Raw genomic sequence first — 20,741 nt, 5'->3', positions numbered from 1 at the left:
TACATTGTGCCCCCTCAGGAATGTAGCTTGGCTTTGGACACATTGCTCACCTTTGGACATAAAGCTCACCTTTGGACACACTGTTCACTTTTATGGACATTGCTCACCTTTGGACATAAAGCTCACCTTTGGACACACTGTTCTACTTTTATGCATATTGCTCACCTTTGGACATAAAGCTCACCTTTGGACACACTGTTCACTTTTATGCACATTGCTCAGCTTTGGACACATTGCTCACCATTGGACACATTGGTCACTTTTAGGCACCATGCTCAGCTTTGGACACATTGCTCACCTTGGGACATAAATCTCACCGTTGGGCACATTGTGCATTTTAGACACATTGCTCACCTTTGGATACATTGTGCCCCCTCAGGAATGTAGCTTGGCTTTGGACACATTGCTCACCTTTGGACATAAAGCTCACCTTTGGACACACTGTTCACTTTTATGCACATTGCTCACCTTTGGACATAAAGCTCACCTTTGGACACACTGTTCACTTTTATGCACATTGCTCACCTTTGGACACAAAGCTCACCTTTGGACACACTGTTCACTTTTATGCACATTGCTCAGCTTTGGACACATTGCTCACCTTTGGACACACTGCTCACTTTTATGCACATTGCTCACCTTAGGACATAAAGCTCACCTTTGGACACACTGTTCACTTTTATGCACATTGCTCACCTTTGGACATAAAGCTCACCTTTGGACACACTGTTCACTTTTATGCACATTGCTCACCTTTGGACATAAAGATCACCTTTGGACACACTGTTCACTTTTATGCACATTGCTCACCTTTGGACATAAAGCTCACCTTTGGACACACTGTTCACTTTTATGCACATTGCTCACCTTTGGACATAAAGCTCACCTTTGGACACACTGTTCACTTTTATGCACATTGCTCACCTTTGGACTTAAAGCTCACCTTTGGACACACTGTTCACTTTTATGCACATTGCTCACCTTTGGACATAAAGCTCACCTTTGGACACACTGTTCACTTGTATGCACATTGCTCACCTTTGGACATAAAGCTCACCATTGGACACATTGGTCACTTTTAGGCACAATGCTCAGCTTTGGACACATTGCTCACCTTGGGACATAAAGCTCACCTTTGGACACATTGTGCATTTTAGACACATTGCTCACCTTTGGATACATTGTGCCCCCTCAGGAATGTAGCTTGGCTTTGGACACATTGCTCAACTTTGGACATAAAGCTCACCTTTGGACACACTGTTCACTTTTATGCACATTGCTGACCTTTGGACATAAAGCTCACCTTTGGACACACTGTTCACTTTTATGCACATTGCTCACCTTTGGACATAAAGCTCACCTTTGGACACACTGTTCACTTTTATGCACATTGATCAGCTTTGGACATACAGCTCACCTTTGGACACACTGTTCACTTTTATGCACATTGCTCACCTTTGGACATAAAGCTCACCTTTGGACACACTGTTCACTTGTATGCACATTGCTCACCTTTGGACATAAAGCTCACCTTTGGACACACTGTTCACTTTTATGCACATTGCTCAGCTTTGGACACATTGCTCACCATTGGACACATTGGTCACTTTTAGACACAATGCTCAGCTTTGGACACATTGCTCACCTTGGGACATAAATCTCATCTTTGGACACATTGTGCATTTTAGACACATTGCTCACCTTTGGATACATTGTGCCCCCTCAGGAATGTAGCTTGGCTTTGGACACATTGCTCACCTTTGGACATAAAGCTCACCTTTGGACACACTGTTCACTTTTATGCACATTGCTCACCTTTGGACTTAAAGCTCACCTTTGGACACACTGTTCACTTTTATGCACATTGCTCACCTTTGGACACACTGTTCACTTTTATGCACATTGCTCACCTTTGGACATAAAGCTCACCTTTGGACACACTGTTCACTTTTATGCACATTGCTCAGCTTTGGACACATTGCTCGACTTTGGACACACTGTTCACTTTTATGCACATTGCTCACCTTTGGACATAAAGCTCACCTTTGGACACATTGGTAACTTTTAGACACATTGCTCAGCTTTGGACACATTGCTCACCATTGGACATATTGGTCACTTTTAGGCACAATGCTCAGCTTTAGACACATTGATCACCTTGGGACATAACTCTCACCTTTGGACACATTGTGCATTTTAGACACATTGCTCACCTTTGGATACATTGTGCCCCCTCAGGAATGTAGCTTGGCTTTGGAAACATTGCTCACCTTTGGACATAAAGCTCACCTTTGGACACACTGTTCACTTTTATGCACATTGCTCACCTTTGGACATAAAGCTCACCTTTGGACACACTGTTCACTCCTATGCACATTGCTCACCTTTGGACATAAAGCTCACCTTTGGACACACTGTTCACTTTTATGCACATTGCTCAGCTTTGGGCACATTGCTCACCATTGGACACATTGGTCACTTTTAGGCACAATGCTCAGCTTTGGACACATTGCTCACCTTGGGACATAAATCTCACCTTTGGACACATTGTGCATTTTAGACACATTGCTCACCTTTGGATACATTGTGCCCCCTCAGGAATGTAGCTTGGCTTTGGACACATTGCTCGCCTTTGGACATAAAGCTCACCTTTGGACACACTGTTCACCTTTATGCACATTGCTCACCTTTGGACATAAAGCTCACCTTTGGGCACAATGTTCACTTTGATGCACATTGCTCACCTTTGGACATAAAGCTCACCTTTGGACACACTGTTCACTTTTATGCACATTGCTCATCTTTGGACATAAAGCTCACCTTTGGACACACTGTTCACTTTTATGCACATTGCTCACCTTTGGACATAAAGCTCACCTTTGGACACACTGTTCACATTTATGCACATTGCTCACCTTTGGACATAAAGCTCACCTTTGGACACACTGTTCACTTTTGTGCACATTGCTCACCTTTGGACATAAAGCTCACCTTTTGACACACTGTTCACTTTTATGCACATCGCTCACCTTTGGACATAAAGCTCACCTTTGGACACATTGTTCACTTTTATGCACATCGCTCAGCTTTGGACACATTGCTCACCATTGGACACATTGGTCACTTTTAGGCACAATGCTCCGGTTTGGACACATTGCTCACCTTGGGACATAAATCTCACCGTTGGACACATTGTGCATTTTAGACACATTGCTCACCTTTGGATACATTGTGCCCCCTCAGGAATGTAGCTTGGCTTTGGACACATTGCCCACCTTTGGACATAAAGCTCACCTTTGGACACACTGTTCACTTTTATGCACATTGCTCACCTTTGGACATAAAGCTCACCTTTGGACACAATGTTCACTTTTATGCACATTGCTCACCTTTGGACACAAAACTCACCTTTGGACACACTGTTCACTTTTATGCACATTGCTCAGCTTTGGACACATTGCTCACCTTTGGACACACTGTTCACTTTTATGCACATTGCTCACCTTAGGAAATAAAGCTCACCTTTGGACACACTGTTCACTTTTATGCACATTGCTCACCTTTGGACATAAAGCACACCTTTGGACATAAAACACACCTTTGGACACACTGTTCACTTTTATGCACATTGCTCACCTTTGGACATTAAGCTCACCTTTGGACACACTGTTCACTTTTAGGCACATTGCTCACCGTTGGACATAAAGCTCACCTTTGGACACACTGTTCACTTTTATGCACATTGCTCACCTTTGGACTTAAAGCTCACCTTTGGACACACTATTCACTTTTATGCACATTGCTCATCTTTGGACATAAAGCTCACCTTTGTACACACTGTTCACTTGTATGCACATTGCTCACATTTGGACATAAAGCTCACCTTTGGACACACTGTTCACTTTTATGCACATTGCTCAGCTTTGGACACATTGCTCACCATTGGACACACTGGTCACTTTTAGGCACAATGCTCAGCTTTGGACACATTGCTCACCTTGGGACATAAATCTCACAGTTGGACACATTGTGCATTTAAGACACATTGCTCACCTTTGGATACATTGTGCCCCCTTAGGAATGTAGCTTGGCTTTGGACACATTGCTCACCTTTGGACATAAAGCTCACCTTTGGACACACTGTTCACTTTTATGCACATTGCTCACCTTTGGACATAAAGCTCACCTTTGGACACACTGTTCACTTTTATGCACATTGCTCACCTTTGGACACAAAGCTCACCTTTGGACACACTGTTCACTTTTATGCACATTGCTCAGCTTTGTACACATTGCTCACCTTTGGACACACTGTTCACTTTTATGCACATTGCTCACCTTAGGACATAAAGCTCACCTTTGGACACACTGTTCACTTTTATGCACATTGCTCACCTTTGGACATAAAGCTCACCTTTGGACACACTGGTCACTTTTATGCACATTGCTCACCCATGGACATAAAGCTCACCTTTGGACACACTGTTCACTTTTATACACATTGCTCACCTTTGGACTTAAAGCTCACCTTTGGACACACTGTTCACTTTTATGCACATTGCTCACCTTTGGACATAAAGCTCACCTTTGGACACACTGTTCACTTTTATGCACATTGCTCACCTTTGGACACAAAGCTCACCTTTGGACACACTGTTCACTTTTATGCACATTGCTCAGCTTTGGACACATTGCTCACCTTTGGACACACTGTTCACTTTTATGCACATTGCTCAGCTTTGGACACATTCCTCACCATTGGACACATTGGTCACTTTTAGGCACAATGCTCAGTTTTGGACACATTGATCACCTTGGGACATAAATCTCACCTTTAGACACATTGTGCATTTTAGACACATTGCTCACCTTTGGATACATTGTACCCCCTCAGGAATGTAGCTTGGCTTTGGACACATTGCTCACCTTTGGACATAAAGCTCACCCTTGGACACACTGTTCACTTTTATGCACATTGCTCACCTTTGGACATAAAGCTCACCTTTGGACACACTGTTCACTTTTATGCACATTGCTCACCTTTGGACATAAAGCTCACCTTTGGACACACTGTTCACTTTTATGCACATTGCTCAGCTTTGGACACATTGCTGACCTTTGGACACATTGGTCACTTTTAGGCACAATGCTCAGCTTTGGTCACATTGCTCACCTTGGGACATAAATCTCACCTTTGGACACATTGTGCATTTTAGACACATTGCTTACCTTTGGATACATTGTGCCCCCTCAGGAATGTAGCTTGGCTTTGGACACATTGCTCACCTTTGGACATAAAGCTCACCTCTGGACACACTGTTCACTTTTATGCACATTGCTCACCTTTGGACATAAAGCTCACCTTTGGACACACTGTTCACTTTTATGCACATTGCTCACCTTTGGACATAAAGCTCACCTTTGGACACACTGTTCACTTATATGCACATTGCTCACCTTTCGACATAAAGCTCACCTTTGGACACATTGTTCACTTGTATGCACATTGCTCAGTTTTGGACACATTGCTCACCATTGGACACATTGGTCACTTTTAGGCACAATGCTCAGCTTTGGACACATTGCTCACCTTGGGACATAAATCTCACCTTTGGACACATTGTGCATTTTAGACACATTGCTCACCTTTGGATACATTGTGCCCCCTCAGGAATTTAGCTTGGCTTTGGACACATTGCTCACCTTTGGATATAAAGCTCACCTTTGGACACACTGTTCACTTTTATGCACATTGCTCACCTTTGGACATAAAGCTCACCTTTGGACACACTGTTCACTTTTATGCACATTGCTCACCTTTGGACATAAAGCTCACCTTTGGACACACTGTTCACTTTTATGCACATTGCTCATCTTTGGACATAAAGCTCACCTTTGGACACACTGTTCACTTTTATGCACATTACTCACCTTTGGACATAAAGCTCACCTTTGGACACACTGTTCACTTTTATGCACATTGCTCAGCTTTGGACACATTGCTCACCTTTGGACACACTGTTCACTTTTATGCACATTGCTCACCTTAGGACATAAAGCTCACCTTTGGACACACTGTTCACTTTTATGCACATTGCTCACCTTTGGACATAAAGCTCACCTTTGGACACACTGGTCACTTTTATGCACATTGCTCACCCATGGACATAAAGCTCACCTTTGGACACACTGTTCACTTTTATGCACATTGCTCACCTTTGGACATAAAGCTCACCTTTGGACACACTGTTCACTTTTATGCACATTGCTCACCTTTGGACACACTGTTCACTTTTATGCACATTGCTCACCTTTGGACATAAAGCTCACCTTTGGACACACTGTTCACTTTTATGCACATTGCTCACCTTTGGACATAAAGCTCACCTTTGGACACACTGTTCACTTTTATGCACATTGCTCACCTTTGGACACAAAGCTCACCTTTGGACACACTGTTCACTTTTATGCACATTGCTCAGCTTTGGACACATTGCTCACCATTGGACACATTGGTCACTTTTATGCACATTGCTCAGCTTTGGACACATTCCTCACCATTGGACACATTGGTCACTTTTAGGCACAATGCTCAGTTTTGGACACATTGATCACCTTGGGACATAAATCTCACCTTTGGACACATTGTGCATTTTAGAAACATTGCTCACCTTTGGATACATTGTGCACCCTCAGGAATGTAGCTTGGCTTTGGACACATTGCTCACCTTTGGACATAAAGCTCACCCTTGGACACACTGTTCACTTTTATGCACATTGCTCACCTTTGGACATAAAGCTCACCTTTGGACACACTGTTCACTTTTATGCACATTGCTCACCTTTGGACATAAAGCTCACCTTTGGACACACTGTTCACTTTTATGCACATTGCTCAGCTTTGGACACATTGCTGACCTTTGGACACATTGGTCACTTTTAGGCACAATGCTCAGCTTTGGTCACATTGCTCACCTTGGGACATAAATCTCACCTTTGGACACATTGTGCATTTTAGACACATTGCTCACCTTTGGATACATTGTGCCCCCTCAGGAATGTAGCTTGGCTTTGGACACATTGCTCACCTTTGGACATAAAGCTCACCTTTGGACACACTGTTCACTTTTATGCACATTGCTCACCTTTGGACATAAAGCTCACCTTTGGACACACTGTTCACTTTTATGCACATTGCTCACCTTTCGACATAAAGCTCACCTTTGGACACACTGTTCACTTTTATGCACATTGCTCACCTCTCGACATAAAGCTCACCTTTGGACACATTGTTCACTTGTATGCACATTGCTCAGTTTTGGACACATTGCTCACCATTGGACACATTGGTCACTTTTAGGCACAATGCTCAGCTTTGGACACATTGCTCACCTTGGGACATAAATCTCACCTTTGGACACATTGTGCATTTTAGACACATTGCTCACCTTTGGATACATTGTGCCCCCTCAGGAATTTAGCTTGGCTTTGGACACATTGCTCACCTTTGGATATAAAGCTCACCTTTGGACACACTGTTCACTTTTATGCACATTGCTCACCTTTGGACATAAAGCTCACCTTTGGACACACTGTTCACTTTTATGCACATTGCTCACCTTTGGACATAAAGCTCACATTTGGGCACACTGTTCACTTTTATGCACATTGCTCATCTTTGGACATAAAGCTCACCTTTGGACACACTGTTCACTTTTATGCACATTGCTCACCTTTGGACACAAAGCTCACCTTTGGACACACTGTTCACTTTTATGCACATTGCTCACCTTAGGACATAAAGCTCACCTTTGGACACACTGTTCACTTTTATGCACATTGCTCAGCTTTGGACACATTGCTGACCTTTGGACACATTGGTCACTTTTAGGCACAATGCTCAGCTTTGGTCACATTGCTCACCTTGGGACATAAATCTCACCTTTGGACACATTGTGCATTTTAGACACATTGCTCACCTTTGGATACATTGTGCCCCCTCAGGAATGTAGCTTGGCTTTGGACACATTGCTCACCTTTGGACATAAAGCTCACCTTTGGACACACTGTTCACTTTTATGCACATTGCTCACCTTTGGACATAAAGCTCACCTTTGGACACACTGTTCACTTTTATGCACATTGCTCACCTTTGGACATAAAGCTCACCTTTGGACACACTGTTCACTTTTATGCACATTGCTCAGCTTTGGACACATTGCTGACCTTTGGACACATTGGTCACTTTTAGGCACAATGCTCAGCTTTGGTCACATTGCTCACCTTGGGACATAAATCTCACCTTTGGACACATTGTGCATTTTAGACACATTGCTCACCTTTGGATACATTGTGCCCCCTCAGGAATGTAGCTTGGCTTTGGACACATTGCTCACCTTTGGACATAAAGCTCACCTTTGGACACACTGTTCACTTTTATGCACATTGCTCACCTTTGGACATAAAGCTCACCTTTGGACACACTGTTCACTTTTATGCACATTGCTCACCTTTCGACATAAAGCTCACCTTTGGACACACTGTTCACTTTTATGCACATTGCTCACCTCTCGACATAAAGCTCACCTTTGGACACATTGTTCACTTGTATGCACATTGCTCAGTTTTGGACACATTGCTCACCATTGGACACATTGGTCACTTTTAGGCACAATGCTCAGCTTTGGACACATTGCTCACCTTGGGACATAAATCTCACCTTTGGACACATTGTGCATTTTAGACACATTGCTCACCTTTGGATACATTGTGCCCCCTCAGGAATTTAGCTTGGCTTTGGACACATTGCTCACCTTTGGATATAAAGCTCACCTTTGGACACACTGTTCACTTTTATGCACATTGCTCACCTTTGGACATAAAGCTCACCTTTGGACACACTGTTCACTTTTATGCACATTGCTCACCTTTGGACATAAAGCTCACCTTTGGGCACACTGTTCACTTTTATGCACATTGCTCATCTTTGGACATAAAGCTCACCTTTGGACACACTGTTCACTTTTATGCACATTACTCACCTTTGGACATAAAGCTCACCTTTGGACACACTGTTCACTTTTATGCACATTGCTCAGCTTTGGACACATTGCTCACCTTTGGACACACTGTTCACTTTTATGCACATTTCTCACCTTAGGACATAAAGCTCACCTTTGGACACACTGTTCACTTTTATGCACATTGCTCACCTTTGGACATAAAGCTCACCTTTGGACACACTGGTCACTTTTATGCACATTGCTCACCCATGGACATAAAGCTCACCTTTGGACACACTGTTCACTTTTATGCACATTGCTCACCTTTGGACATAAAGCTCACCTTTGGACACACTGTTCACTTTTATGCACATTGCTCACCTTTGGACTTAAAGCTCACCTTTGGACACACTGTTCACTTTTATGCACATTGCTCACCTTTGGACATAAAGCTCACCTTTGGACACACTGTTCACTTTTATGCACATTGCTCACCTTTGGACATAAAGCTCACCTTTGGACACACTGTTCACTTTTATGCACATTGCTCACCTTTGGACACAAAGCTCACTTTTGGACACACTGTTCACTTTTATGCACATTGCTCAGCTTTGGACACATTGCTCACCTTTGGACACACTGTTCACTTTTATGCACATTGCTCAGCTTTGGACACATTCCTCACCATTGGACACATTGGTCACTTTTAGGCACAATGCTCAGTTTTGGACACATTGATCACCTTGGGACATAAATCTCACCTTTGGACACATTGTGCATTTTAGACACATTGCTCACCTTTGGATACATTGTGCACCCTCAGGAATGTAGCTTGGCTTTGGACACATTGCTCACCTTTGGACATAAAGCTCACCCTTGGACACACTGTTCACTTTTATGCACATTGCTCACCTTTGGACATAAAGCTCACCTTTGGACACACTGTTCACTTTTATGCACATTGCTCACCTTTGGACATAAAGCTCACCTTTGGACACACTGTTCACTTTTATGCACATTGCTCAGCTTTGGACACATTGCTGACCTTTGGACACATTGGCCACTTTTAGGCACAATGCTCAGCTTTGGTCACATTGCTCACCTGGGGACATAAATCTCACCTTTGGACACATTGTGCATTTTAGACACATTGCTCACCTTTGGATACATTGTGCCCCCTCAGGAATGTAGCTTGGCTTTGGACACATTGCTCACCTTTGGACATAAAGCTCACCTTTGGACACACTGTTCACTTTTATGCACATTGCTCACCTTTGGACATAAAGCTCACCTTTGGACACACTGTTCACTTTTATGCACATTGCTCACCTTTCGACATAAAGCTCATCTTTGGACACATTGTTCACTTGTATGCACATTGCTCAGTTTTGGACACATTGCTCACCATTGGACACATTGGTCACTTTTAGGCACAATGCTCAGCTTTGGACACATTGCTCACCTTGGGACATAAATCTCACCTTTGGACACATTGTGCATTTTAGACACATTGCTCACCTTTGGATACATTGTGCCCCCTCAGGAATTTAGCTTGGCTTTGGACACATTGCTCACCTTTGGATATAAAGCTCACCTTTGGACACACTGTTCACTTTTATGCACATTGCTCACCTTTGGACATAAAGCTCACCTTTGGACACACTGTTCACTTTTATGCACATTGCTCACCTTTGGACATAAAGCTCACCTTTGGACACACTGTTCACTTTTATGCACATTGCTCATCTTTGGACATAAAGCTCACCTTTGGACACACTGTTCACTTTTATGCACATTACTCACCTTTGGACATAAAGCTCACCTTTGGACACACTGTTCACTTTTATGCACATTGCTCAGCTTTGGACACATTGCTCACCATTGGACACATTGGTCACTTTTAGGCACATTGCTCACCTTTGGACATAAAGCTCACCTTTGGACACACTGTTCACTTTTATGCACATTGCTCACCTTTGGACATAAAGCTCACCTTTGGACACACTGTTCACTTTTATGCACATTGTTCACCTTTGGACATAAAGCTCACCTTTGGACACACTGTTCACTTTTATGCACATTGCTCACCTTTCGACATAAAGCTCACCTTTGGACACACTGTTCACTTTTATGCACATTGCTCACCTCTCGACATAAAGCTCACCTTTGGACACATTGTTCACTTGTATGCACATTGCTCAGTTTTGGACACATTGCTCACCATTGGACACATTGGTCACTTTTAGGCACAATGCTCAGCTTTGGACACATTGCTCACATTGGGACATAAATCTCACCTTTGGACACATTGTGCATTTTAGACACATTGCTCACCTTTGGGTACATTGTGCCCCCTCAGGAATTTAGCTTGGCTTTGGACACATTGCTCACCTTTGGATATAAAGCTCACCTTTGGACACACTGTTCACTTTTATGCACATTGCTCACCTTTGGACATAAAGCTCACCTTTGGACACACTGTTCACTTTTATGCACATTGCTCACCTTTGGACATAAAGCTCACCTTTGGGCACACTGTTCACTTTTATGCACATTGCTCATCTTTGGACATAAAGCTCACCTTTGGACACACTGTTCACTTTTATGCACATTGCTCACCTTTGGACACAAAGCTCACCTTTGGACACACTGTTCACTTTTATGCACATTGCTCAGCTTTGGACACATTGCTCACCATTGGACACATTGGTCACTTTTATGCACATTGCTCAGCTTTGGACACATTCCTCACCATTGGACACATTGGTCACTTTTAGGCACAATGCTCAGTTTTGGACACATTGATCACCTTGGGACATAAATCTCACCTTTGGACACATTGTGCATTTTAGACACATTGCTCACCTTTGGATACATTGTGCACCCTCAGGAATGTAGCTTGGCTTTGGACACATTGCTCACCTTTGGACATAAAGCTCACCCTTGGACACACTGTTCACTTTTATGCACATTGCTCACCTTTGGACATAAAGCTCACCTTTGGACACACTGTTCACTTTTATGCACATTGCTCACCTTTGGACATAAAGCTCACCTTTGGACACACTGTTCACTTTTATGCACATTGCTCAGCTTTGGACACATTGCTGACCTTTGGACACATTGGTCACTTTTAGGCACAATGCTCAGCTTTGGTCACATTGCTCACCTTGGGACATAAATCTCACCTTTGGACACATTGTGCATTTTAGACACATTGCTCACCTTTGGATACATTGTGCCCCCTCAGGAATGTAGCTTGGCTTTGGACACATTGCTCACCTTTGGACATAAAGCTCACCTTTGGACACACTGTTCACTTTTATGCACATTGCTCACCTTTGGACATAAAGCTCACCTTTGGACACACTGTTCACTTTTATGCACATTGCTCACCTTTCGACATAAAGCTCACCTTTGGACACACTGTTCACTTTTATGCACATTGCTCACCTCTCGACATAAAGCTCACCTTTGGACACATTGTTCACTTGTATGCACATTGCTCAGTTTTGGACAGATTGCTCACCATTGGACACATTGGTCACTTTTAGGCACAATGCTCAGCTTTGGACACATTGCTCACCTTGGGACATAAATCTCACCTTTGGACACATTGTGCATTTTAGACACATTGCTCACCTTTGGATACATTGTGCCCCCTCAGGAATTTAGCTTGGCTTTGGACACATTGCTCACCTTTGGATATAAAGCTCACCTTTGGACACACTGTTCACTTTTATGCACATTGCTCACCTTTGGACATAAAGCTCACCTTTGGACACACTGTTCACTTTTATGCACATTGCTCACCTTTGGACATAAAGCTCACCTTTGGGCACACTGTTCACTTTTATGCACATTGCTCATCTTTGGACATAAAGCTCACCTTTGGACACACTGTTCACTTTTATGCACATTACTCACCTTTGGACATAAAGCTCACCTTTGGACACACTGTTCACTTTTATGCACATTGCTCAGCTTTGGACACATTGCTCACCTTTGGACACACTGTTCACTTTTATGCACATTTCTCACCTTAGGACATAAAGCTCACCTTTGGACACACTGTTCACTTTTATGCACATTTCTCACCTTTGGCCATAAAGCTCACCTTTGGACACACTGGTCACTTTTATGCACATTGCTCACCCATGGACATAAAGCTCACCTTTGGACACACTGTTCACTTTTATGCACATTGCTCACCTTTGGACATAAAGCTCACCTTTGGACACACTGTTCACTTTTATGCACATTGCTCACCTTTGGACTTAAAGCTCACCTTTGGACACACTGTTCACTTTTATGCACATTGCTCACCTTTGGACATAAAGCTCACCTTTGGACACACTGTTCACTTTTATGCACATTGCTCACCTTTGGACACAAAGCTCACTTTTGGACACACTGTTCACTTTTATGCACATTGCTCAGCTTTGGACACATTGCTCACCTTTGGACACACTGTTCACTTTTATGCACATTGCTCAGCTTTGGACACATTCCTCACCATTGGACACATTGGTCACTTTTAGGCACAATGCTCAGTTTTGGACACATTGATCACCTTGGGACATAAATCTCACCTTTGGACACATTGTGCATTTTAGACACATTGCTCACCTTTGGATACATTGTGCACCCTCAGGAATGTAGCTTGGCTTTGGACACATTGCTCACCTTTGGACATAAAGCTCACCCTTGGACACACTGTTCACTTTTATGCACATTGCTCACCTTTGGACATAAAGCTCACCTTTGGACACACTGTTCACTTTTATGCACATTGCTCACCTTTGGACATAAAGCTCACCTTTGGACACACTGTTCACTTTTATGCACATTGCTCAGCTTTGGACACATTGCTGACCTTTGGACACATTGGCCACTTTTAGGCACAATGCTCAGCTTTGGTCACATTGCTCACCTTGGGACATAAATCTCACCTTTGGACACATTGTGCATTTTAGACACATTGCTCACCTTTGGATACATTGTGCCCCCTCAGGAATGTAGCTTGGCTTTGGACACATTGCTCACCTTTGGACATAAAGCTCACCTTTGGACACACTGTTCACTTTTATGCACATTGCTCACCTTTGGACATAAAGCTCACCTTTGGACACACTGTTCACTTTTATGCACATTGCTCACCTTTCGACATAAAGCTCACCTTTGGACACATTGTTCACTTGTATGCACATTGCTCAGTTTTGGACACATTGCTCACCATTGGACACATTGGTCACTTTTAGGCACAATGCTCAGCTTTGGACACATTGCTCACCTTGGGACATAAATCTCACCTTTGGACACATTGTGCATTTTAGACACATTGCTCACCTTTGGATACATTGTGCCCCCTCAGGAATTTAGCTTGGCTTTGGACACATTGCTCACCTTTGGATATAAAGCTCACCTTTGGACACACTGTTCACTTTTATGCACATTGCTCACCTTTGGACATAAAGCTCACCTTTGGACACACTGTTCACTTTTATGCACATTGCTCACCTTTGGACATAAAGCTCACCTTTGGACACACTGTTCACTTTTATGCACATTGCTCATCTTTGGACATAAAGCTCACCTTTGGACACACTGTTCACTTTTATGCACATTACTCACCTTTGGACATAAAGCTCACCTTTGGACACACTGTTCACTTTTATGCACATTACTCACCTTTGGACATAAAGCTCACCTTTGGACACACTGTTCACTTTTATGCACATTGCTCAGCTTTGGACACATTGCTCACCATTGGACACATTGGTCACTTTTAGGCACATTGCTCACCTTTGGACATAAAGCTCACCTTTGGACACACTGTTCACTTTTATGCACATTGCTCACCTTTGGACATAAAGCTCACCTTTGGACACACTGTTCACTTTTATGCACATTGCTCACCTTTGGACATAAAGCTCACCTTTGGACACACTGTTCACTTTTATGCACATTGCTCAGCTTTGGACACATTGCTCACCATTGGACACATTGGTAACTTTTAGGCACAATGATCAGCTTTGGACACATTGCTCACCTTGGGACATAAATCTCACCTTTGGACACATTGTGCATTTTAGACACATTGCTCACCTTTGGATACATTGTGCCCCCTCAGGAATGTAGCTTGGCTTTGGACACATTGCTCACCTTTGGACATAAAGCTCACCTTTGGACACACTGTTCACTTTTATGCACATTGCTCACCTTTGGACACAAAGCTCACCTTTGGACACACTGTTCACTTTTATGCACATTGCTCAGCTTTGGACACATTGCTCACCTTTGGACACACTGTTCACTTTTATGCACATTGCTCACCTTAGGACATAAAGCTCACCTTTGGACACACTGTTCACTGTTATGCACATTGCTCACCTTTGGACATAAAGCTCACCTTTGGACACACTGGTCACTTTTATGCACATTGCTCACCCATGGACATAAAGCTCACCTTTGGACACACTGTTCACTTTTATGCACATTGCTCACCTTTGGACATAAAGCTCACCTTTGGACACACTGTTCAATTTAATGCACATTGCTCACCTTTGGACTTAAAGCTCACCTTTGGACACACTGTTCACTTTTATGCACATTGCTCACCTTTGGACATAAAGCTCACCTTTGGACACACTGTTCACTTTTATGCACATTGCTCACCTTTGGACATAAAGCTCACCTTTGGACACACTGTTCACTTTTATGCACATTGCTCACCTTTGGACACAAAGCTCACCTTTGGACACACTGTTCACTTTTATGCACATTGCTCAGCTTTGGACACATTACTCACCTTTGGACACACTGTTCACTTTTATGCACATTGCTCAGCTTTGGACACATTCCTCACCATTGGACACATTGGTCACTTTTAGGCACAATGCTCAGTTTTGGACACATTGATCACCTTGGGACATACATCTCACCTTTGGACACATTGTGCATTTTAGACACATTGCTCACCTTTGGATACATTGTGCCCCCTCAGGAATGTAGCTTGGCTTTGGACACATTGCTCACCTTTGGACATAAAGCTCACCCTTGGACACACTGTTCACTTTTATGCACATTGCTCACCTTTGGACATAAAGCTCACCTTTGGACACACTGTTCACTTTTATGCACATTGCTCACCTTTGGACATAAAGCTCACCTTTGGACACATTGTTCACTTTTATGCACATTGCTCGGCTTTGGACACATTGCTGACCTTTGGACACATTGGTCACTTTTAGGCACAATGCTCAGCTTTGGTCACATTGCTCACCTTGGGACATAAATCTCACCTTTGGACACATTGTGCATTTTAGACACATTGCTCACCTTTGGATACATTGTGCCCCCTCAGGAATGTAGCTTGGCTTTGGACACATTGCTCACCTTTGGACATAAAGCTCACCTTTGGACACACTGTTCACTTTTATGCACATTGCTCACCTTTGGACATAAAGCTCACCTTTGGACACACTGTTCACTTTTATGCACATTGCTCACCTTTGGACATAAAGCTCACCTTTGGACACACTGTTCACTTTTATGCACATTGCTCAGCTTTGGACACATTGCTGACCTTTGGACACATTGGTCACTTTTAGGCACAATGCTCAGCTTTGGTCACATTGCTCACCTTGGGACATAAATCTCACCTTTGGACACATTGTGCATTTTAGACACATTGCTCACCTTTGGATACATAGTGCCCCCTCAGGAATGTAGCTTGGCTTTGGACACATTGCTCACCTTTGGACATAAAGCTCACCCTTGGACACACTGTTCACTTTTATGCACATTGCTCACCTTTGGACATAAAGCTCACCTTTGGACACACTGTTCACTTTTATGCACATTGCTCACCTTTGGACATAAAGCTCACCTTTGGACACACTGTTCACTTTTATGCACATTGCTCAGCTTTGGACACATTGCTGACCTTTGGACACATTGGTCACTTTTAGGCACAATGCTCAGCTTTGGTCACATTGCTCACCTTGGGACATAAATCTCACCTTTGGACACATTGTGCATTTTAGACACATTGCTTACCTTTGGATACATTGTGCCCCCTCAGGAATGTAGCTTGGCTTTGGACACATTGCTCACCTTTGGACATAAAGCTCACCTCTGGACACACTGTTCACTTTTATGCACATTGCTCACCTTTGGACATAAAGCTCACCTTTGGACACACTGTTCACTTTTATGCACATTGCTCACCTTTGGACATAAAGCTCACCTTTGGACACACTGTTCACTTTTATGCACATTGCTCACCTTTCGACATAAAGCTCACCTTTGGACACATTGTTCACTTGTATGCACATTGCTCAGTTTTGGACACATTGCTCACCATTGGACACATTGCTCACTTTTAGGCACAATGCTCAGCTTTGGACACATTGCTCACCTTGGGACATAAATCTCACCTTTGGACACATTGTGCATTTTAGACACATTGCTCACCTTTGGATACATTGTGCCCCCTCAGGAATTTAGCTTGGCTTTGGACACATTGCTCACCTTTGGATATAAAGCTCACCTTTGGACACACTGTTCACTTTTATGCACATTGCTCACCTTTGGACATAAAGCTCACCTTTGGACACACTGTTCACTTTTATGCACATTGCTCACCTTTGGACATAAAGCTCACCTTTGGACACACTGTTCACTTTTATGCACATTGCTCATCTTTGGACATAAAGCTCACCTTTGGACACACTGTTCACTTTTATGCACATTACTCACCTTTGGACATAAAGCTCACCTTTGGACACACTGTTCACTTTTATGCACATTGCTCAGCTTTGGACACATTGCTCACCTTTGGACACACTGTTCACTTTTATGCACATTGCTCACCTTAGGACATAAAGCTCACCTTTGGACACACTGTTCACTTTTATGCACATTGCTCACCTTTGGACATAAAGCTCACCTTTGGACACACTGGTCACTTTTATGCACATTGCTCACCCATGGACATAAAGCTCACCTTTGGACACACTGTTCACTTTTATGCACATTGCTCACCTTTGGACATAAAGCTCACCTTTGGACACACTGTTCACTTTTATGCACATTGCTCACCTTTGGACTGAAAGCTCACCTTTGGACACACTGTTCACTTTTATGCACATTGCTCACCTTTGGACATAAAGCTCACCTTTGGACACACTGTTCACTTTTATGCACATTGCTCACCTTTGGACATAAAGCTCACCTTTGGACACACTGTTCACTTTTATGCACATTGCTCACCTTTGGACACAAAGCTCACCTTTGGACACACTGTTCACTTTTATGCACATTGCTCAGCTTTGGACACATTGCTCACCATTGGACACATTGGTCACTTTTATGCACATTGCTCAGCTTTGGACACATTCCTCACCATTGGACACATTGGTCACTTTTAGGCACAATGCTCAGTTTTGGACACATTGATCACCTTGGGACATAAATCTCACCTTTGGACACATTGTGCATTTTAGACACATTGCTCACCTTTGGATACATTGTGCACCCTCAGGAATGTAGCTTGGCTTTGGACACATTGCTCACCTTTGGACATAAAGCTCACCCTTGGACACACTGTTCACTTTTATGCACATTGCTCACCTTTGGACATAAAGCTCACCTTTGGACACACTGTTCACTTTTATGCACATTGCTCACCTTTGGACATAAAGCTCACCTTTGGACACATTGTTCACTTTTATGCACATTGCTCGGCTTTGGACACATTGCTGACCTTTGGACACATTGGTCACTTTTAGGCACAATGCTCAGCTTTGGTCACATTGCTCACCTTGGGACATAAATCTCACCTTTGGACACATTGTGCATTTTAGACACATTGCTCACCTTTGGATACATTGTGCCCCCTCAGGAATGTAGCTTGGCTTTGGACACATTGCTCACCTTTGGACATAAAGCTCACCTTTGGACACACTGTTCACTTTTATGCACATTGCTCACCTTTGGACATAAAGCTCACCTTTGGACACACTGTTCACTTTTATGCACATTGCTCACCTTTGGACATAAAGCTCACCTTTGGACACACTGTTCACTTTTATGCACATTGCTCAGCTTTGGACACATTGCTGACCTTTGGACACATTGGTCACTTTTAGGCACAATGCTCAGCTTTGGTCACATTGCTCACCTTGGGACATAAATCTCACCTTTGGACACATTGTGCATTTTAGACACATTGCTCACCTTTGGATACATAGTGCCCCCTCAGGAATGTAGCTTGGCTTTGGACACATTGCTCACCTTTGGACATAAAGCTCACCCTTGGACACACTGTTCACTTTTATGCACATTGCTCACCTTTGGACATAAAGCTCACCTTTGGACACACTGTTCACTTTTATGCACATTGCTCACCTTTGGACATAAAGCTCACCTTTGGACACACTGTTCACTTTTATGCACATTGCTCAGCTTTGGACACATTGCTGACCTTTGGACACATTGGTCACTTTTAGGCACAATGCTCAGCTTTGGTCACATTGCTCACCTTGGGACATAAATCTCACCTTTGGACACATTGTGCATTTTAGACACATTGCTTACCTTTGGATACATTGTGCCCCCTCAGGAATGTAGCTTGGCTTTGGACACATTGCTCACCTTTGGACATAAAGCTCACCTCTGGACACACTGTTCACTTTTATGCACATTGCTCACCTTTGGACATAAAGCTCACCTTTGGACACACTGTTCACTTTTATGCACATTGCTCACCTTTGGACATAAAGCTCACCTTTGGACACACTGTTCACTTTTATGCACATTGCTCACCTTTCGACATAAAGCTCACCTTTGGACACATTGTTCACTTGTATGCACATTGCTCAGTTTTGGACACATTGCTCACCATTGGACACATTGCTCACTTTTAGGCACAATGCTCAGCTTTGGACACATTGCTCACCTTGGGACATAAATCTCACCTTTGGACACATTGTGCATTTTAGACACATTGCTCACCTTTGGATACATTGTGCCCCCTCAGGAATTTAGCTTGGCTTTGGACACATTGCTCACCTTTGGATATAAAGCTCACCTTTGGACACACTGTTCACTTTTATGCACATTGCTCACCTTTGGACATAAAGCTCACCTTTGGACACACTGTTCACTTTTATGCACATTGCTCACCTTTGGACATAAAGCTCACCTTTGGACACACTGTTCACTTTTATGCACATTGCTCATCTTTGGACATAAAGCTCACCTTTGGACACACTGTTCACTTTTATGCACATTACTCACCTTTGGACATAAAGCTCACCTTTGGACACACTGTTCACTTTTATGCACATTGCTCACCTTAGGACATAAAGCTCACCTTTGGACACACTGTTCACTTTTATGCACATTGCTCACCTTTGGACATAAAGCTCACCTTTGGACACACTGTTCACTTTTATGCACATTGCTCACCTTTGGACATAAAGCTCACCTTTGGACACATTGTTCACTTTTATGCACATTGCTCGGCTTTGGACACATTGCTGACCTTTGGACACATTGGTCACTTTTAGGCACAATGCTCAGCTTTGGTCACATTGCTCACCTTGGGACATAAATCTCACCTTTGGACACATTGTGCATTTTAGACACATTGCTCACCTTTGGATACATTGTGCCCCCTCAGGAATGTAGCTTGGCTTTGGACACATTGCTCACCTTTGGACATAAAGCTCA

The sequence above is a fragment of the Ambystoma mexicanum genome, chromosome 4q (genome assembly GCF_040938575.1).
Source record: "Ambystoma mexicanum isolate Mex_15411 chromosome 4q, UKY_AmexF1_1, whole genome shotgun sequence".
NCBI lineage: Eukaryota > Metazoa > Chordata > Amphibia > Caudata > Ambystomatidae > Ambystoma > Ambystoma mexicanum.
This window is presented reverse-complemented; position numbering follows the sequence as displayed.